Here is a 23,468-nt window from a genome sequence, read left to right on the forward strand (position 1 = left end):
AACCTATGGTAGAGTCAAAGGTTGAGGAATGATTTCCTGTGTTAAGAAAACAATAACAAAAGCGAACGGAGAACAGATATCTCAACTGAGAATGAATGTTCAAGACCATTTCTAGGAAAGTAGAACATTCCGAAGAGACGTGTTTCAATAACACTTCCAGTATATAAGAAACAGTTAGGGACCTGGAAGGAAAGATTACGTGAAATGACCCTTATGTGGTAGATAGAACTCCAATTTACAAGGTACGCAAAGAAAAATTCGACCCTTACCGAAAACACCGTGGATTATCGAGTGCGGATTTTATTAAGAACTACGAAAGGCTATTTCCTGAATACATCACAGATCAGGAAAAAGTAAATATCGTAATTAGTGGTTTAGCAGAAGATGCTAATCGATGGGGAATTAAGCACTGAAGCAATGACCTTCAGTGAATTTAGACAGAAGTTCTTGGACGAGTACTGGTCCGAGCAGATACAAAATAGCCGCTGGCGTGAATTAATAATGGTGAGAAGATCGAAGGTAAAGGCCGAATGAACATGGAAGAATTTTGTGAGTCATGGTATAGGAGATCTTCTCACTTAAGGAATCGATGGAGTGATTCCGAGATCATATAGGAACTCTGGAAGAAATTAGCAGGAGATTCCAAAAGATATGTAGGCAGTAACCATCGTACTTTTTCTGCATTTTTAGAAGAAGCAATTGACGAAGACCACTGGCGAGAAAAGAACTTCAGAGTAATAACCGCTAGGATGAAAGAAACGATCTGAATAACAGCATTGATGAGCAGAATGATAGCCAGTATCAGGTTAATACTGTTCAAAGAGGAAGAAGCACAGGGATATTTTCCTGTAACCATCGCGAAAGAGGACATAGGACGCGAAATAACCCCCACGGAATGGGGTTAAACTAAATAGCGCAAACGTTGAGGATCGGACGGATGCGGGAACAAGATACAGGAGGCCCAGAATTAAGAAATATTCTTGATATAGACAGAGAAGCTTCGATACGCTGCAATAGGGTGCAGATGAGAGGCCGGGTACTAGTCCTGCCGCGGCAGATGGTACTGCAGGTGAATCACAGTCAGCTAGCAACGAACGTATTTCGTGCGCTGACAAGCGTCTGCAGCGGACTGCTGTAGCGAGAACCAATTCAATAGCAGTGCAGATGGAGAGTGACATCACAGGGAAATCAGCTGAGGCTGTGAGTAAGCCAATAGATGGGGCATTGCCCGCTGTAACCAGTTCAGAGGCTACGGACAGACAATGTGCAGTAACTGAGATGGAGGAGAGTTTGTATGGAATTGATAATTGGCATATACGGATGAGTAGTATGTATGACGGTATAAAGCAGTGTAACGCAGAGGAAGATGGCGTTACGACGTGCGGAAAGGAGATAAAGGAGAAAGGTTTATTGTCTGGAGCCGCGCAGAGTACGTGAATTGCCAATAAAAATGAATCAAAAAGCACCGTGCTAATGTTAAGCAAAATGAAGAGGTTGTAAGTAGACGCAAAGTAGGAGATGCATATTTACAATTTGCTGAAGAATCATCTCGTGACAATGAATCTACGGATAACGTTTCTGTCATTCATAAGCCTAATTTGAAGGAAAACGAATTTGAGCGATTGATGGAAATCCACAAAGATTATAATGTTTATGAAATGCAAGCTGATGACATCAGGGAATCTAACGAAGACAGTTCTGATGAAGACAAACTACCAACAGAGGAAAAAAATCTGCCTGCTACAAACGATAAACAAGAGGAATTCTTTACTATAGAATGAATCCAGCAATGCATTAATTACGAGACTAGTCATGATATATAGTTCTCAAAGAAATTAAGAAGGGCGTTAATGTTATAAGCCAACAGTGATAGCGAAGATGCTGACTTAAATGAAAATGAAGAAATAAATCAATCTATTGATTTAGAAGCGGAGGAAACGAAGCTTACTGAAAATCTCTGTCTGGTAGAAATGAGAATGCCAGAGAATGAGAATATTTCGTGTGAAAAGTTGAGGAAACTAGACAGTAAACAGGAAAAAGAAGTTAGTCAAGAGGAAATAAAATCTGTAAATGACGAGACCTGTGAAGAAGCAGTAATGTCAATACAGGATCCGGGAGACATAATGGATCCTAAAAAAGCAACCACCAGAAGAAGTGATTAGTAAACAGCAACAACTAAAGATCGTGAAGGATTTCGCGATCAGAAAGAAGAAAGAACAACCCAACAAAGAGTGTAAAGAGATGAATGCCAGTAAAGAGATGGATTCCATTTCATGGGAAGATGTAATGTTAGACCAAGACTTATTGTGGGAGGAACAAGAGGACAAGGAAGTAAAAGTGATATAAACCAATGAGGACGGAGCTTTTAAAATAATATACTTAGAAGAGGTAGCTGGTAGTAGAAGAATAGCCAGTATATGTAAAAAAATTAGGAGACTCCAAAACGAAGATTAACTGTGGACATCAGTGATGGTTAAACTTGTCAGAAATGATAGTCCACAAACTTTTACAAAATATTTAAAGGGAGAAAAGGGAAAAATCGTGAAGAATGGCAAGTGTGTTGGCCATCACGGTTTGAAATAGAATTAACTGATTACTTTCATTTGGCATATGGACACTGGGGGATGAAAAAGTGCCGTGAGAAAATTGTAGATGTTGTCCAAATTGGGAGTAGTGCTTTAGAACGGTTACAGAAAGTTTAAAGACATACAATGTTTGTCAAAGGGCTAATGTGGCCACCAATACTAATGGATGTGCTATGTGGAGTCTCAAACTATTAAATAACTTAGAGCTACCGCCTGTAGACCTATATGGGCCCCTACCAAAAACCGCTGCAAATTTCACCTACATTCTAGTCATTTTAGATGTATTTTCAAAATTTATTGAGCTATATCCGATCAGGAAACCCACAGCTAGAGCAGTTTTCCATTAAATGTTGGAATACATTAATCAGATAGTTATACCAAGGAAAGTACTATCTCAGAGTACTGTCTGTCAATGGTCCGCAATTTATTGCAAAATTTTGGTTAGAAGGAATGAAGCAAAAAGGAAGACAACACATATTTCAGCCTATCATCCATCTATTAATCCCATAGGAAGCTATATGCTAGTATTAGGAATACTATTCAGGACATACTGTCGCAAAAGCCATAGAACTTGCGCCAAATATAACCCAAAAATTTGAAATAAACATGAACTCATTACAACATGAAACCACTGGTTTCACACCTGCAGAAATTATGTGAGGCCATAAAACTAAAAGTTTGATAGAAGAAGTTTTACAACACTCACTCAGTAAGGAAATAGATTTTTTTAAAGGGAAATGAAATGGTGATAGAACCAAGAAGACGAAAAAAGCAGAAGCAAGAGCCAAAAGGCACGCTGAAAAGGTAAAATTTTCAAAATTTATTTTTGGTGAACTGGTACTTGTTAAAGCTATCGAAAAATCTAATGAGGGAAATCACGAAATTCCAAATTTTAAATACGTTTGCTATGGTCCTTTTGAAATTCAAGGAATACCACACCCTAATGCATACTTCCGGTTTTATCCGAAGTCCAAAAAACCACTAGGAACTAGAAACATCGTGACCTAAAGAAGTATATAGGAAGAAATGTGTAAAAATTTGTAACTATTATTATTATCCAATGTCTGTATTATGTATAAATTTTATTCGAACCATATTAATATCTACCATGTTTGAGGTTCTGAGATACTTTTGTATAAATGTGTAATGATGGAAAATTGAAACAAACGTGGCACTTAGAGGACTGTTCAGCGAAATAATGCAGCCTAAAGGACATAACGCACTCATGGTTTCTGACGAGAATGGACTGCCAAAAATTATGACAAGAGAAAAGGAATAATGCACAAAGTGTTCTTAAGGAAAATGTAAAATGTACTGCTTCTGGTATCATAAAGTGCCAGCCAAAAGAAAAGAGTATGCCGTTGGTTCACAGGAGCCAAGAAAAACTGCCGTAATATCCATGCTAGGGGCAGCATATTCTTCTACTAAAGTGTAGTAATTTTGTGTTATTAATAGTAAGATGTTTATGTGTAAAATTTGTTTTTATTGTGTCTCTTGTAACAAGCTTAAGTGTATATTGTCTGTTCAGGAAGACAATGCTTTAATGTGAGTGAACCGATGACATCTATTATTACTGGGTACTTCAATCATGCTTACCTGCAGGGACACATAACTATTTGTTTATGGTTCCTCTATATTTATGTATAACTTTTTGCTTTAAAACTTCTTATATTGATACTATATTATCTTTATATGTAAAATAATGTGTGTGTATACTAGAGGTTGAAGTTTTTTGTATTGTATGTGAGTAATGTAAGTAAAATACTGTGTACATTGTTTACTACGTTAAATAATTTTCTGATGACATTTTTTATTTAAAAACATTTGTGTTTATAAACTGTTCATGTTGATGTAAATTTCACAGTTGTAAGAAATGGTCACGCTCAGGAATAATCTAAGAAATAGGTGTTGTGTAAAAGCCAGAGTGCTTCTGTTTGGAAGTGGCTCCGGGGAGTGGAAAAGGTGACAAGGGCAAATTGGAGCGCTGCCTAGAGCAGACGCGGGAAATAAGTCATACTGCCAGAAGCACAGTTCATTTTGTTTGCAGATGACACAAGTACTGCAACAAATAGTATGTCGAGTGTAGTTATAGAAATATCTGCTAATGATATTTTCATGGATCTTAATACATGGTTTAAAGCCAACTCACTGACATTAAACTTCGAAAAGACTTACTACACTCCTGGAAATGGAAAAAAGAACACATTGACACCGGTGTGTCAGACCCACCATACTTGCTCCGGACACTGCGAGAGGGCTGTACAAGCAATGATCACACGCACGGCACAGCGGACACACCAGGAACCGCGGTGTTGGCCGTCGAATGTCGCTAGCTGCGCAGCATTTGTGCACCGCCGCCGTCAGTGTCAGCCAGTTTGCCGTGGCATACGGAGCTCCATCGCAGTCTTTAACACTGGTAGCATGCCGCGACAGCGTGGACGTGAACCGTATGTGCAGTTGACGGACTTTGAGCGAGGGCGTATAGTGGGCATGCGGGAGGCCGGGTGGACGTACCGCCGAATTGCTCAACACGTGGGGCGTGAGGTCTCCACAGTACATCGATGTTGTCGCCAGTGGTCGGCGGAAGGTGCACGTGCCCGTCGACCTGGGACCGGACCGCAGCGACGCACGGATGCACGCCAAGACCGTAGGATCCTACGCAGTGCCGTAGGGGACCGCACCGCCACTTCCCAGCAAATTAGGGACATTGTTGCTCCTGGGGTATCGGCGAGGACCATTCGCAACCGTCTCCATAAAGCTGGGCTACGGTCTCGCACACCGTTAGGCCGTCTTCCGCTCACGCCCCAACATCGTGCAGCCCGCCTCCAGTGGTGTCGCGACAGGCGTGAATGGAGGGACGAATGGAGACGTGTCGTCTTCAGCGATGAGAGTCGCTTCTGCCTTGGTGCCAATGATGGTCGTATGCGTGTTTGGTGCCGTGCAGGTGAGCGCCACAATCAGGACTGCATACGACCGAGGCACACAGGGCCAACACCCGGCATCATGGTGTGGGGAGCGATCTCCTACACTGGCCGTACACCACTGGTGATCGTCGAGGGGACACTGAATAGTGCACGGTACATCCAAACCGTCATCGAACCCATCGTTCTACCATTCCTAGACCGGCAAGGGAACTTGCTGTTCCAACAGGACAATGCACGTCCGCATGTATCCCGTGCCACCCAACGTGCTCTAGAAGGTGTAAGTCAACTACCCTGGCCAGCAAGATCTCCGGATCTGTCCCCCATTGAGCATGTTTGGGACTGGATGAAGCGTCGTCTCACGCGGTCTGCACGTCCAGCACGAACGCTGGTCCAACTGAGGCGCCAGGTGGAAATGGCATGGCAAGCCGTTCCACAGGACTACATCCAGCATCTCTACGATCGTCTCCATGGGAGAATAGCAGCCTGCATTGCTGCGAAAGGTGGATATACACTGTACTAGTGCCGACATTGTGCATGCTCTGTTGCCTGTGTCTATGTGCCTGTGGTTCTGTCAGTGTGATCATGTGATGTATCTGACCCCAGGAATGTGTCAATAAAGTTTCCCCTTCCTGGGACAATGAATTCACGGTGTTCTTATTTCAATTTCCAGGAGTGTATATGCAATTCAGAACCTGTAAGAAGTTTCCACCCAGCATATGCATAAAGTATGAAGAATAGCAGATAGAAGAGGTTGACAGTCTTAAACTCCTTGGATTACAACTTGATAATAAATTCAGTTGTGAGGAGCTCACCACAGAACTGCAGAAACGCCTTAATAAATCTGTATTTGCAATTCGAGTGTTAGCTGACATAGGCGACATAAAAATGAAAAAGCTTGCATACTTTGCCTACTTTCATTCCATAATGTCATATGGTATAATATTTTGGGGTAACTCTTCAAGTCAAACAAAAGGTTTCAGAGACCAAAAGCGTGTAATACGTATTATTTGTGGAGTAAATACACGGACGTCCTGTAGAAACCTCTTCAAAGAACTGGGTGTACTAACTACTGCCTCTCAGTATATTTACTCCTTAATGAAATTTGTTCTTAATGATATATCTATTTTTCTTACAAACAGCTCAGTTCATACATACAATACCAGGAACAAAAATGATCTGCACAAGGACTTAAAAGCACTTACTTTAGTTCAAAAAGGGGTCCACTACTCAGGAACACTCATCTTCAATAATTTGCCAGCAAACATAAAAAAATTTAGTTACAAATAATGATCAGTTTAAAAGAACCCTGAAAGACTTACTAGTGGCCAACTCCTTCTACCTCACTGACGAATTTTTTTAATAGAAACAAATGATGTATTGTATATACTCATACTATTAGTATTGCTATTTTAGCTTAAAAAATGACGTGTTCCACATCCGCGAGGATCTCCTCAGCACGGATCTATGAAACGAAAAACTAACCTAATCTAATCAAATCTAACAGTCTGCAGGCAGCGGTGATTGAGGCAACGCCTTTTTGGAGCAGAAGAAGCTTTCCCCACAAATTTGTACAAAATTGCCTCGGATGAAGACTGAAAACGACTTACGGCATAGCGGCGAGTTGTTGGGCTACTGAATGTAAAATTTAACAACGGCAAGAAGAGAAATTGAGCACATGCAGCAAGATACTTGCACGCCATACTGTGGGAGTAAGGCCGCTATAATTATTCACCACTCTGAAGCCTACAGCCAACAGATAAGAATTTTTTTGTATTCTGTTCTTGTGCAGCGTGAACCATTATCTTAAACTGTGAGTAATCATTCTTGAGCTTTAAAGAAATTGATTCGCCCTGTTATTTCATCCTAATCGCACAACTATAAAGGGTTACTTCCTGGTATTTAATTATTCCGAGTATCTTGTTCTACAGACTTATGAAGTGCCAAGTTATAAGGCACGATATAAACTGTTTTTGTGTAAATAATGAGAAAGTTTTCTTAACTATTGCAATGTATTGCAGTAAAAGTTTGCTTATGTAGAATTCAATCAGAATGGAGCCAAGTTACTTGAATCTGTGAAATGGCTATACAGGGTGTTACAAAAAGGTACGGCCAAACTTTTAGGAAACATTCCTCACACACAAATAAAGGAAAGATGTTATGTGGACATGTGTCCGGAAACCCTTAATTTCCATGTTTGAGCTCATTTTAGTTTCGTCAGTATGTACTGTACTGGTACGTTCTGTTGCTGCGTGTTTCCATTCCATGATTAATGTGATTTGAAGAGAAATAATAAAATGCTCTAACATGGAAAGTAAGCATTTCCGGACACAGGTCCACATAACATATTTTCTTTTTTTTGTGTGTGAGGAATGTTTCCTGAAAGTTTGGCCGTACCTTTTTGTAACACCCTGTATAGAGTTAGTTCAAAGAGTAATAGCTTTTGAAAGTAAATTCATTTAAGAAAGAGGTTTTCTTGAAGTGGAACGTTCAGTATAAAAAGCGTGTGCTTTAATATCTAAGTATTTTAGTATTTAAGTTTGTTGATTATGGAAAGCGGTTTTCTAGAGGTCCCCCTCCTGGCAAAATTTTTTTAGCTTCCTTGAAGTTACCTACTGCGCTTTTTCTCTTTTGGAAACGTAATGTATAGTGGTGTAGTCCTACACTGTTTAAGTGAAGTAATATTTATTGGAAGAAGCAACAGTAGCAAGAAAGTAAGCAAAATTCGTACTTCTACTTTTCCAAAACTTCAGTGTATAATTGCCTGGATAGGATGGCGACGGTTAGTACATGTTTTATACAACTAAATGACCTTCGAACTGAGTTATCCTAGCTTCACTATAGTACTGTTCTTACTGCGTTCCTTACTAACTTCTGCGTAGGATCTTAGAAAAAGAATTGAATAGTCTGATTTATTTATCCTTTAGACACAACACGCTGTCAAATCCTGTATAAAGGGTAACTCTGTTGATTAACTTTTCCTATTAACAGGGCTATCCTCCCATAGTGTACATTATTTAGAAACTAAACTATATTTAGTAAGAGGGTTATATATGGCAACGTAGAGATAGGGTTTTCTGTTATTTAGGTAAAAGCATACTAAATTACAATAGTAGTGGTAAGGTTATAATGTACACAGCAATAATTGTTGACATTAGCTGTTCTGTTAAGAGCGACGTGTTGACTTCTATCTGCATCGAAGCCATGAATCCAGTCGTAAATCTGGTTTGATACTCGGTAAGCTCATATTTTTCCGTTTATCAACGGTGCGAAACTGTAAAAGGTACCTTCTTGTAGTCCAGGAACACGGCAACGACCTGTAGGCCTATGTCCGTGGCAATATGATTCTCATGGACTAACAGAACCAGTTGAGTTTCGCTAGATCATTGTTTACGAAGTAAATATTAATTTTTCTATAGGTATTCGCTCTCCTGAAACGTCGTAATTAGTGAGTGTAAAACATGTTCCGTAATTCTACAAGACAGTGAAGTCAGAGATATACACCGATAATTATATGCGTCTATCTTACGGCCATTCTTGGAAGCGGAATGGCGAGAGCTTTTTCCCCGTCGCGAAGTATGCTCCTTCGCTGCAGCGACGGACAATAAACTAGTAGCAGAATGAACTTTTTCACCTTGAGAAATTAAAAGGAGCGATCATGTTTTACTTGGTAAGAAACTTTGAATAGCCAAAGTCGCATAAATTCCTCTTTATTTATGACAACCAGTTTCAATAGATACGACTGTTATCTTCCCGTATGTAACATAATGCATATATGGAATATATCTCCTACCGTGATGTAGGACGCAATATTGGACAGAACTTTTTGTTTGATATTAGAAAAAGTAGAAATGGAAGCTCTTAATTTTTTTTAAATGTGTGTTCATTCTGAGTCTATATGGTGGGTAAAATATAGAACAATATAGAAAGGTTATCAGAAATAAAACATTTACAGTTCAAAAGCATATTGTCCATCATAAACGTCTTCAAATATGGATCCTCTACGTATGAAACACGTCACTCAAACGTAACCAGATGTGGAGATGTCTAGTTTACGGTATACTGCGATTTTTGACAATTAACGCTTTTGACAATTGAGCGCTACATATACCGACTTGGCCGTGTATACAAGGTGCTTTAATTTTATTTCTGACAAAGTTTCGTATGAACTGCTATATTTCACCCACCATAGTGACAACATGGCATGATGTTATAATTCACAATAAACGTTATTTGGAATGAAAATTTTTGAAGTTTCTAAATGTACAGCTTTCATTTTCATTTCTTGTAGTGTTAGACGAAAATATTTTCTCAAATGTAACGTCATGACAGACATACTCGTATTTATTTACCGGGTGATGAAAAAGTCAGTATAAATTTGAAAACTTGATAAACCACGGTATAATGTAGATAGAGAGATAAAGACTGACACACATGCTTGGAATGACATGGGGTTGTATTAGAACAAAAAAAAAAAAAAAGTTCACAAAATGTCCGACCGATGGCGCTGGACAGCAAAACGTCAGTAACTGCGAATGACAATCGTGTAGAAAAGGGGTTGTAATGAGAGAGAGAATCAGATGCGCCAGCAGTCGCAAAATGTTGACGTTACCTGAAAAGGCACTTTTACTGAAGCTGTATAATCAGAACGTGGAATGTGCTAGTTCAGCGTTACAACCCTATCGCCATAGGAAGGGGATTCGAACGGGTAACGGTCCGTTGACAAATGCAGCTGTGGCGAGAATGATTTCGATGTTCGAAGCCACGGTTTGTTTAGACGATAGACCCCGTAGTGGCCGACCGAGCACTAGGCATAATGCTGCTGAGACAGTTCAGGAAGAAATGGAGACTGTAGCGGGTTCGTCTACGCACGGGGAAGTCAGCGCACGTGCAGTCGCACGTCGCACCGGCATTCCATACACTACTGTTTGGTTGGCACTTAGGCGTACCCTCCGATGCTATCCATACAAAATCCATCGGCATCATGAACTGTTACCTGGCGATTTAGTGAAGCGGAGGGCATTTGCGGTGTGGGCCTTTCAAAAGGTGGCGAAAGATGACGATTGGTTGAGTAACGTGTTGCGGGCAGACGAAGCTCACTTAAGGCTCCGAGGGTCTGTCAAAGCCCACTACTGCAGAATTTGGGCTACCGAAAATCCTAGAACTGTCGTGGAAACTCCACTGCACGATGAGAAAGTCACGGTATGGGTTGGATTTACCACATCTACCGTTATCGTGCCTTTTTTCTTCAAAGAAATGCGTGATTCTGGTTTTGTAACTGCTACCGTGACGGGTTAGAGGTACGCCGATATGTTACAGAATCGCATCATCCCCAGCCTGGCTGATAAACACCTGCTGGAACGCACGATGTTTATGCAGGAAGGCGCTCCACCCCATATTGCTAGACGCGTGAAAGACCTCATGCGCTCGTCGTTTGGTGATGATCGTGTGCTCAGCCGCCACTTTCGTCATGCTTGGCTTCCCAGGTCCCCGGACCTCAGTCCGTGCGATTATTGGCTTTGGGGTTACCTGAAGTCAGAAGTGTATCATGATCGCCCGACATCTCTAGGGATGCTGAAAGACAACATCCGACGCCAATGCCTCACCATAACTCCGGACATGCTTTAGACGGTTCTAGGTGCGCAGTCCGGAACCGCGCGACTGATACGGTCGGAGGTTCGAATCCTGCCTCGGGCATGGAAGTGTGTGATGTCCTTAGGTTAGTTAGGTTTAAGTAGTTCTAAGTTATAGGGGACTGATGACCACAGCTGTTAAGTCCCATAGTGCTCAGAGCCAGAGCCGCATGCTTTAGAGTGCTGTTCACAACATTATTCGTCGACTACAGCTATTGTTGAGGAATGGTGGTGGACATATTGAGCATTTCCTGTAAAGAACATCATCTTTGCTTTGTCTTACTTTGTTATGCTAATTATTGCTATTCTCATTAGATGAAGCGCCATCTGTCGGACATTTTTTGAACGTTTGTATTTTTTTTGGTTCTAATAAAACCCTATGTCATTCCAAGCATGTGTGTTAATTTGTACCTCTCTATCTACGTTATTCCGTGATTTATTCATTTTCAAATTTATACTGACTTTCATTGCATTCATTAGGTAAATAACAAGTACTTGACAGCTATATCTGCCGAAACCGAGTAAAAAAAAAAAAAAAAAAGGGACGGGGGTTCATAGGATCTTGCCTGCTGGGAGTTTTTCGCCAAGTAAAAATACTAGGTGGTTGTAATTGCTATATTCATTTTGAGCTGCCGTGTATTTGGCGATGATATTAGAAACAACAAGACTGGCAATGTGTGAAATTTCAACTGAGACAATGCCACGCGTGCGGCGTCCGTATGCAAGAGGCCAGCTGCAGACAAAGGGCGGCCGAGCTCACAAGGACAGCAAATGCGCCGGGCCAGACAGAGAGACGCTGACAGTGACGCACGCTGGCGGCGCGTACCGGTGCGTACCACGCACGGCTGCACGCAGAGGGGTGGCGACGGCGGCGGCGGCGGCGGCGGCGGCGCATTCCGTGGTGACCACCCCAAAGCGGGCACGCAGCGCCCACTGCGTGCCAGCGCCACGCGCCCCGAACACCGACAGCCGGCGGCCGGGGAAGCGCGTGCGACGCACAGTAGTCCCGCGCCGTGCCGCGCTGTAGCGGGAAATAAATTTATATAGCCGTCTCCCCTCGGCGAAAAGGCAGCGCTGGCGGAGCTGCACCTGAAATATGCGAGCGGGGGCGCGGCTCACGGAAGGTACGGCGGCATTCTCCTCGAGATATGTGCAATCTTCCGTCGGCTGGCAGGGTGGCAGGGCAGAGAACGCCGTCGCGTTATTGTTCAGTGAACACCACAGGAATTGCCTCGCAGTAGGGGCTTTATTGCTTTGATTACCGTTTCGTAGCACGAATAAATGGGCCCAAATGGTGTACTTCTCAGCTATTATAGATTTACCGTAGATGAGGATACTCTGTATGTGAATTGTAGCGGAAGTTAATTATCACCATTAATAATGAACAAATTGTTCCAAACATTATGACTCCTCCTTAGCAACCACTAGCTGACAAACACAGCATTGCCGAAGTATGCATGTTTCCAATTTTCTTTTAGAAACTGGAAAAAAATGAAGTTGCTTCTAATGTAATATCGTCAAAATGTCATTTCTTTGTATTCGTGAAAACACCTTTAAAATATATATTCCTGATATTGCCAGAAGGAAGGCGATCTCAAGCATTATTGATTGCGGAAAAGCTCAAAACAGCCTAGCTCACTAGTAAAGTATTTTTTAGATGACCAGTTACGGTAAGACTAAGTTACCATCTTCGAATCCTCAAATTTACAGTTCATACAAATCGCAGATGGCGGAGATTGTATGAAAGGTAAAGTTGACGATCCGGAGATGCTAACATTTACCGAAACCGATCATCTAAATAAATTCTTTACTAGGGACCTTGACTGGAGTTTTCCGGAGGTCACCTCTGAAATTATGAAACAGTCGTACAAAGAAATATGTGTAATGTACAAATAAGTGTTTCAGCACAGCTGCATCGCACGTCTACAATGAGATTTTGTAAACGTCACAATGACCACGCTCATTCACAGCTCTGTAGACGGCTATTGTTTTCGCCTACAGCCTTCCGCACTTCGCACTTGAAAGCTGTCAAAAGCACTGCCAAATGTCAGAGATTTCCTTAAGCAGACTCAGCTGTAGGAGTGCTTTACTAGTAAAGAATAAATATTCATGCAGGATGCGGCATTTTTCCACACATCTCAGTGTTTATGACGTCATATGCCTTGAACCGCAAGTTGTATAGTGATGAACTTCTGCAGGTACATTCAGCGGCATTGTCAATACAATCTGCGAAATACGTTGCGACTAGAGTTAGTAGCAGAGAAGCAATAAAATTAAACGTCATGCATGATGTGGTAGTTTTTCACGCAGCTCACTATTTATGACGTCGTATGTCCTGAACGATGTGTTATACAACAATATAATTTTGTACGTACATTCAGCGATGCATGTGGATACTGTCTGCAAAATCTGTTGCGAATATCATTAGTAGCAAGGAAGTGATAAATTTAAACGTCGTGTACAATACGGCAGTTTTTCACGCATCTCAGTTGTTATGACGTCTTATCTTGTGAACTACGTGTGGTACCACGATATAATTCTGAAGCTGCTTTTAGTGCCGTTTACGGATACTGACTGCGAAATGTATTTCCAATAGGGTTAGCAACATAGAAGTAATTAATTTAAACGTCATCCATTATGCGATAGCTTTTCACCCATTGTTTACGACGTCATATCTCCCGAAATAGAACAGTTAAGCGGTTCTTACACGAACGGCGATTGTTGTCTTACAGTTTGGGATTTGTGTACCAGGTTTGATTCAAGTCGGTCCAAATATCGTATCTCTCATGGCCAAAATGACATGCAGTGACCCCAAAACGGCGTTTTTAAGAGCCAAACACCACCAAAAGCTTTAGGATCGTGTGTACGAGTCTTACAGCTAAATATAGAAGGAATATCAAGAGATAAATGCGACTATTTGAGCAAAATAGCGATAGAAAACGAAGCTGATATCATCTGCCTACAGAAACACATCTCGCTGAGGAAACCCAGATAAACTCCCGAGCCTTAACAACCAAATATACCCTCCGACACCTATGGATCAATTGTGTACGTTCGTCAAGACATACAAGAATATACGGTGACTGCAAGCTACCAGGAAGAGAACACTCAAATCATAATAACCAGCCTAGCAGGAATTACAATCACAGCGTTATGCAAACCACCTAATGACACCTGGCAAAATCCCCCCTTACCATACGTACCTCATCCTTGAATTTATATAGGGGACTTTAACAGCCACTATAACATGTTGGGTTACAGAACAAATGATCCGAGCGGAGAATTTCTTACAGCTTGCATCGAAAATCACCACTACCACCTCTCATACGATGCAAAGACTCTGCCCAATGTCAGACTGATACAAACCCAGATCTCTGTATTTTAACAACTGATCAACAACACACGCCAGTAACCCCAACAAAGAACGTGTCATCAGGTTTCCCTCACAGTCAACACTGAGCACTGCTTGTAGCCATTGGAATTCAGACTCCTCTAATGAGATCTACCCAAAAACCAAGATGGAACTTCAACAAAGCCAACAGGACGTCTTATGCGAATGAAGTTGATGTACATCTCCGCTGGATCCCAGCGACACTAGAAAATTACAGGCGCTTTTTTGGTGTCATTACAGGTGCAGTAAAACGCAACATACCACGTGGTTTCAGGAAGGAATATATTCCCTGCTGGAACAAGGAGACTGAAGAGCTCTGTAAGAAATACGAAGCCCATGGTGACCCAGAGGCAGGCAACAAGGTACTCCAGTCTCTGAACAGCCAAAAGAAAGAAAGATGGGTGATAAATACCAAAGAACTGGACTTCACCCATTCAAGCCGCAAAGCATGGTCCCCGCTCAGACGATTAGGGGCAGCAACACCAAGAATCAGTCAGAAACCACAGATCACCCCATTGCGGATAACACAACACATAAAGTCGCGAGCAGACAATGTACCCCTGGACAGCAACAGCATACGAAATTTACAAGAAGAGCTCAAAACCATATATGCCACCCTCGACGGAAGTCACCCTTTAGCTCTCCTTTTATTGACAGCGAAGTTGAGATAGCCATAAGATCCCTAAAGCTAAGGAAAGCAGCAGGTCTAGATGGAGTGTTCCCAGAATTTATCATCCACCTTGCCAAAAAGGAAGGACATGGTTACAGTGATTCTTTACAGAATCCTTGTGCAACGCTCAGGTGCCGGTAGATTGTAAGATAGAAAAAACTCTTGCAATCCTCAAACCAGGAAAACCGAAGGGCGATCTCTCAAGCTATCGTCCAATTGACCTTCTCAGTGTGTATCCGGAAACTATCTGGAACTTCTTGGGGTGCACAAGCTGACACTCTGCACAGCGGCCTTATCTCTCGTATATCCTGTGGCTGAATACTGTGCACCTCTCTGGTACAGGAGTGTGCCTGCCAGTAACGTTAACGTTCAGCTGAATGACATCATGAGAATTGCAACGGGCACCCTGAGACCAACCCCACTACATTGTCTGTCGGTTTTCAGTAGCATCGCCCCACCGCATTTGAGAAGACAAGAAGCAGCGGCCCGCGAACGGGAAAAGATTAGTGACGAAAAGCTTCCCGAAAGATTATCAGTCCAGGAAATAAAGCTCAGTTCACCCTGCACGCGTCTCAAATCAAGAAAACCATTGTGGACAGCTCGAGAACGAAAACCATTCAAGATTGAAGATGTGTGGAAGGAGAAATGGATAAACGACACCAGCGTACTGCGCCGTGGCGTCGAAGACCCTACATGCACAACAGGCCTACAACTACGTAAAAGAACCTGGTGTGTGCTCAACTGAATCCGATGTGGACACGGAAGAACTAAGTCCTTCACGTACAAATTGGGACCCTCAGACTCCCCGATGTGCGACGGTGGAGCAGCATAACAGTCTGTTGAACATATTGTAGAGGAATGTTCCAATAGATGTCTTAGCGGAGGCTGGAACGACATAATCAACGCCTCGCCAACAGCACTGGATTGGATAGACTCTCTGGATATCAGTTTGTAATATAATTAGTGACGATAACTCTTGTACATTCCTTTTGTTATGTACAAATATTTCTTTTGTATTGTGTAAATATAGCTGTAAATTGCATGGGTATTACCATACGATAAATAATAATAATAGTAATAGTAATAATAATAATGGTTCAGGAGGAGATTTGGAACACGCACACACACACAAACCCACATTTACTTTTTTTCGTAATATGTGTGGATTCATATAGTTATACAAAAAAATATACTGGAAAAGAAGTGTCTTCCGTTTGTCATTAAAATTTGACTTTTACGGAACATTACTCACATGGCTCAAATGGTTCAAATGGCTCTGAGCACTATGGGACTTAACATCTGTGGTCATCAGTCCGCTAGAACTTAGAACTAATTAAACCTAACTAACCTAAGGACATCACACACATCCATGCCCGAGGCAGGATTCGAACCTGCGACCGTAGCGGTCACGCGGTTCCAGACTGAAGCGCCTAGAACCGCACGGCCACACCGGCCGGCAATTACTCACATCCATATCCATATTCTTGATGACATTATGCATTTACTTATTTTTTTTTTTTAACTGTAGTTTTCATCCCAGTCCAATACTGGACGAAGACAGACAAAAATGACTGCCTGAAATCCTAAGAGCATGCTGTTCATATAATTCAATATGCAGATTCTTTGCAGGGTCGACATTTATTGTGCCAAGCAATCTCCACAAATGCATTCTCAGAATTACATTCTTCAGATAACAAAAATATTCTAATTCTGTCACGATATTTTTCAGCGAACAAAACGAGTCTGTCATTAATCACACTATCCTTTGTCGAATACAAGCAGTGACCTGTATCAGACAGACGTCTCGCGCTACCCTCCCACTTTATCACAAAGTACGCGGGACACATGAGAGGTCAGTTGATATAGGTCACTGCGTGTATTCCATTTTAATCGGTACCTCTGCTCAGTGCAGCACTCTGTGAAGAATGGGCAGCCATTCCCCAAGAAACCTTCCAGCACCTGACAGAACGAATTACTGCGAGAGGACAAGCTGTCATAAATGCTAAGGGTGGGCTAACACCCTATTGAATTTCAGCATTACCGATGGAAGGAGCCACGAATTTGTAAGTCATTTTCATCCAGGTTTCCTGATACTTTTGATTACATAGTGTAAGTTGAAAGTACTGACACGGTTTTGGGTAAAGCAAAGGCTTCGATTTACTGATACGATACTGGGAAACGCCTTATACTTTGAAGAAGACTTTTTGCTAGCATAGATTCGGGAACAGGAGACCAGGCATTAGGTGACAGCATAATGCACCTAATATCAAAGACGTATGTTTTTCGGGTTGTCCGGATACTTTTGTTCGCAGAGTGTGCATGTGATTCGAACGTTGAGAGGGTGAGAAAATAAGGAAGCGAAAGGGAGTGGATCACTGCTGTCAGATGCCTCAGGGCATCTGTACCCGCCCGGATTCGAAACGGTACCTCCTGCTTACCAAGCACGTGCGTTAGCCACTGGGACACAGCGTTACCGCAACTGCGCCGACTATCTCGGCACACACCAAGGCCAATCCATATTCCCATCGAGCGCTACCTACCCGCCAACATATAATATTTTGTCTTGAGGGTTACACAGTTTTACTCCCCAGAATTTATAGCTCTAGATTGTTTTCAGTGGTGATTCATAAATTAAGCAGTGAAAAACGACTTTATATTTCCCTAATTCCCTACTTTCCACCCATCAATAGCAGGCGTTACAAACTAGCATTTACGGAACGTACAAAATTGTCCGGAAGCGACCGAACACAATTTTTACACCTTTTGATGAGTAGCTGGCTGCTATTTGGAAAAACTGAAAGTTTTAACAAATAGTTTTAACTGAATAATATCATGCATAGAAATGACTCCATCAAACTTTCGCTGGAGCACTCCCGAAATTTCTCACTCCCGAAATTACTTCAACGTCTGCGCATAAATCTTCATCTTGTCTTCATATTACACTTTCGATTAATAAATCAGTGACGAAATAATTTTTTTCAAGCAGAAAATTTCCCCCGAGTGCAAGTATCCTGGATATCAATCAGCAGTTGGGCAGTTCCCTCAGGAGAGATTACAACGACTGTAAGAAATTTTAACATCGTACAGCTCCGTCAGCAACTGTGATAATTAAACTTATAACACGTCAGCCTCAGCTGCAAATAGAAACCAATCCTTACCTAGGTTTCAGAAAAAACAATTTGGCCGTCTTCAGGAGCTATTGACACTGAACTACTGCATGCCAAAGTTTGGCCATGTCAAGTATAAAACTGTAGCACCGTAGTACCCAGTCACAAATCTACATTACTTAGCTGAAGAGATACAGCAGGCCCCACTACGCGGACGAGGTCGTGACCATGTGGGCTGGACCCTATAGGATTGGAAAGCCGTGGCCTGGTCAGTAATCCTGATTCCAGTCGGCAAGAGCTGGTGTTACGACTCGAGTGTGCCTCGAAGCAATGGTGCCACAAGGCACTGTGTAACCTGGCGGTAGCTCAATAGTGGTGCGGACTGTGTCAATATGGAGTGGATTGGGTCCTCTGGTCCAAACTAACCAATCATTGGTTGGAAAAGTTTATGATAGCTTCATGTACTTCATGTTCCCAAACAACGATGGAATCTTTATGGGTTACAGTGCGCCGTGTCACAGGGCTATAATTGTTCACTATTGGTTTGAAGAAAATTTTTGACAGTTCGAGAGAATGATTTTGCCACTCAGATCACCCGACATGAATACCATCGATCATTTATGGGATATAATTGAGAGGTCATTTCGTGCGCAAAATCCTGCACCGGCAACATTTTCTCAGTTGTGGACGGGAAGAGAGGCAAAATGGCTCAATGTTTCTGCAGAGGACTTCCAACGACTTGTTGAGTCCATGCCACGTCGAGCTGCAGCACTATACCATGCAAAAGAGGTCCGACAGGACATTAGGAGGTATCTCACGGCTTTTGTCCCCTCACTGGATTTTTCATTCCATCAGTGTTGCAAGTCGCTTTAAATTGCATATACAAAGTACACTCTCAGTATGATTTTACATCTTTCGTAGTTGTGGGCATCTTAGTGCTCGTACAGTATCAAAGTTATTAAAAATTATATATCCGTTAACTTCGTAGATGGTTTTGTACTGAAATCATCTGGTTTATCAGCAATTTTGCTTGCTACACTCCTGGAAATGGAAAAAAGAACACATTGACACCGGTGTGTCAGACCCACCATACTTGCTCCGGACACTGCGAGAGGGCTGTACAAGCAATGATCACACGCACGGCACAGCGGACACACCAGGAACCGCGGTGTTGGCCGTCGAATGGCGCTATCTGCGCAGCATTTGCGCACCGCCACCGTCAGTGTCAGCCAGTTTGCCGTGGCATACGGAGCTCCATCGCAGTCTTTAACACTGGTAGCATGCCGCGACAGCGTGGACGTGAACCGTATGTGCAGTTGACGGACTTTGAGCGAGGGCGTATAGTGGGCATGCGGGAGGCCAGGTGGACGTACCGCCGAATTGCTCAACACGTGGGGCGTGAGGTCTCCACAGTACATCGATGTTGTCGCCAGTGGTCGGCGGAAGGTGCACGTGCCCGTCGACCTGGGACCGGACCGCAGCGACGCACGGATGCACGCCAAGACCGTAGGATCCTACGCAGTGCCGTAGGGGACCGCACCGCCACTTCCCAGCAAATTAGGGACACTGTTGCTCCTGGGGTATCGGCGAGGACCATTCGCAACCGTCTCCATGAAGCTGGGCTACGGTCCCGCACACCGTTAGGCCGTCTTCCGCTCACGCCCCAACATCGTGCAGCCCGCCTCCAGTGGTGTCGCGACAGGCGTGAATGGAGGGACGAATGGAGACGTGTCGATCAGAGTCGCTTCTGCCTTGGTGTCAATGATGGTCGTATGCGTGTTTGGCGCCGTGCAGGTGAGCGCCACAATCAGGACTGCATACGACCGAGGCACACAGGGCCAACACCCGGCATCATGGTGTGGGGAGCGATCTCCTACACTGGCCGTACACCACTGGTGATCGTCGAGGAGACACTGAATAGTGCACGGTACATCCAAACCGTCATCGAACCCATCGTTCTACCATTCCTAGACCGGCAAGGGAACTTGCTGTTCCAACAGGACAATGCACGTCCGCATGTATCCCGTGCCACCCAACGTGCTCTAGAAGGTGTAAGTCAACTACCCTGGCCAGCAAGATCTCCGGATCTGTCCCCCATTGAGCATGTTTGGGACTGGATGAAGCGTCGTCTCACGCGGTCTGCACGTCCAGCACGAACGCTGGTCCAACTGAGGCGCCAGGTGGAAATGGCATGGCAAGCCGTTCCACAGGACTACATCCAGCATCTCTACGATCGTCTCCATGGGAGAATAGCAGCCTGCATTGCTGCGAAAGGTGGATATACACTGTACTAGTGCCGACATTGTGCATGCTCTGTTGCCTGTGTCTATGTGCCTGTGGTTCTGTCAGTGTGATCATGTGATGTATCTGACCCCAGGAATGTGTCAATAAAGTTTCCCCTTCCTGGGACAATGAATTCACGGTGTTCTTATTTCAATTTCCAGGAGTGTATTTCTTCACTCTGCCACAATTTCAAACTGTACCCATGTCTCTTTCACTATCGTTGATGTGGTGACAACAGCTGATCCCTGATAGGGTCTCCATTTTAGATCCGAGAAGATGTGACGAAAACGAACGAAGTCTTTGCGGAAGCCAACAGCCCGGTCGGCGCCGTAAGCATCAGAAGCGGGGCCCGACGCCAAGTCTCGTTAAGTCTGACTTATCGCCTTTGCTCGCCTGCAGGCGGCAGTGTTGACTCGAGCAAACACCGGAGCGAGGCAACAGAGAAAAAGGCTTTTTTCCCAGATTTACATCCAGATTTTGTCTCCCCGTGCCGGGAGCGAGGGTGGATGATAACGAACGGTGACCTCTTGCCTCGACGGGAAGAAGCAGCGCGGTGCGTAATTTGCACCTTCGAAATGGAAGTTATAAAAAGATTTAAAATTACAGTGCTAACGAACGAAACGTTGACTTAGAATTAGATAACTTTTTTTTAATCGGATATAAAGGAAGAAGTCCACGTTTCATACTTTTCTTATAAAGTCAAAAATGTGTCAGATAATGTTTTCGCTTCATTCGCCCTTTCTCAGCCTCTATATTTTTCGATACTTGCTTCTCACAAATTCCCTCAGATGTCTATATTGTTTTGCATCTTGATGCTTCTTGTAACATACATTGCCGGGAAAAAATTGTACACCCTTTCAGAGGTTTACAATTCAATTAATATTTATTGTTACAACAATATGCGATATACGAAATAATTATATTTACGAGTCAATAGCGCAAGATGTTATAAGGTACCAGCTATCGATCCATGTTGAAACAAACATGTTAGTAAATGATTTAGCGTAAAAAAATGTTCAAATGTGTGTGAAATCTTATGGGACTTAACTGTTAACGTCATCAGTCCCGAAGCTTACACATTAATTAACCTAAATTATCCTAAGGACAAACACACACACCCATGCCTGAGGGAGGACTCGAACCTCCGCCGGGACCATTTAGCGTCAACGGGCGGAAATGCTGGTATTCAATCGATCGTATACATGGCGAATACTGCCCTGGGACGCATTCTGCCGTTCACGCCGGACCTTGTTCACGTAATTCTGTAATAGTTGTTGGTTTACGAGCCGCACGAGTCACTTCTTCTCCCAACATATCTCACACGTGCTCGACTGGAGTCAAGTTAGGAGATCGTGCTGGCCAGGTAGTTGCTGCTCGTCTTTCTCAACACGTTGAGTTTCACGGGCAGTGCGGCGAGCATATTTCTGTTGAAACATCGCATCACCATCCTGTTGAAAGTATGGAAAAAGTACCGATCACTGGTTAGCGACTTCTCCTAAAACCCCAAGGATGAACGAGAGTTGCAACTTATCGCACTCCAGACCATAAGACCTGCTGTGGGTCCAGTGTGTCTTGGACGATTGCACCCTACGAGATAGTGGTCGCCAGATCTAGATCGTATGTGTAAACGACCATCACTTGCATATAGACAGAATCTACATTCATAGCTAAAGACGACAGCACCCCATTACGTATCACAAGTGATCGTCTGACGCACCAGTCGAACCATGCACGTCGATGCTGTGGCGTGAGTGGAAGTGTACATGCTGTTGTCCCCTGCTGATAACCAGTTCCCGACAGTTGGTGTTGACATGTCCGGGCTCACGAGCTCTTCTATTTGTGTTGTGACAACTGTACGATCTGCCACTGCTGCCCTTACAACACGATGATCCTGGCAGGCGTCTGTGCTGCACGGACTTCCAGAACCTCATCTACCGTAGTGAGAATGTTCACGTGACCACCGATACCGCATCGTTGCACAACTGACCCACTAAGTTCAACTTCTGCGGCAGTTCTCCAAAACGATCAGCCCCCACAATCTGACCTCTTTCAAACTCGATCTGTTGGCTGCAGGAATCAGCAGTGTGTCTCCGCGGCGTGGCATAGTTGCGTGCTTGTTTCAGATATTTGCACCACACTGAACCTTCTGGCTGTGAGCATTCCCTAATGAAGGGTAGACACAGATGCCGCTCTGGTAGCTATGTCACTACGCTAAGTGTTGGCGGACGACATTCAAACCACTATCATTACATCTACTATCATCCAGGTGACATAAGCTGTCATCGGATCAAAATCAGCGTCGCCTTTCCAAGGGTAAAAATTTTTTCTTTTCGGCAGTGTATTTCGAAGTCATCTACTTCTCCACGCCTTAATATATGATTCAACACCTTACTAACAGTTTTGATTGTAGCTTATCATTTATTTCCTTCTTCTTGTTTCCCGGTATCTCATAATTTCGGACATTACATATTAATTAAACCCACTAATTACTTGTTGCTATTGTGCATTCAAAATCTCCCAGTTTCTTCTCCTTCTATTTTTCTCTTGTTTTCTGAATCAAGTAACAAAAATGGTTCAAACGGCTCTCAGCACTATGGGACTTAACTGCTGTGGTCATCAGAGCTACTTAAACCTAACGAACCTAAGGGCATCACACACACTCATGCCCGAGGCAGGATTCGAACCTGCGACCATACCGGTCGCGCGGTTCCAGACTGTAGCGCCTAGAACCGCTCGGCCACTTCGGCCGGCATCAAGTAACATTTTTGTTATGTTTCATCCATCTACCTGTAGTTGACTTTCAGTTTCTGCAGTTTCACTTTTCCCCTTCTCCTTCCAACTTCAGTTTAATTATGCCTAGATGCTGTAGCAGACATCC

This window comes from Schistocerca cancellata, chromosome 1 (assembly GCF_023864275.1).
Source record: "Schistocerca cancellata isolate TAMUIC-IGC-003103 chromosome 1, iqSchCanc2.1, whole genome shotgun sequence".
Lineage (NCBI taxonomy): Eukaryota > Metazoa > Arthropoda > Insecta > Orthoptera > Acrididae > Schistocerca > Schistocerca cancellata.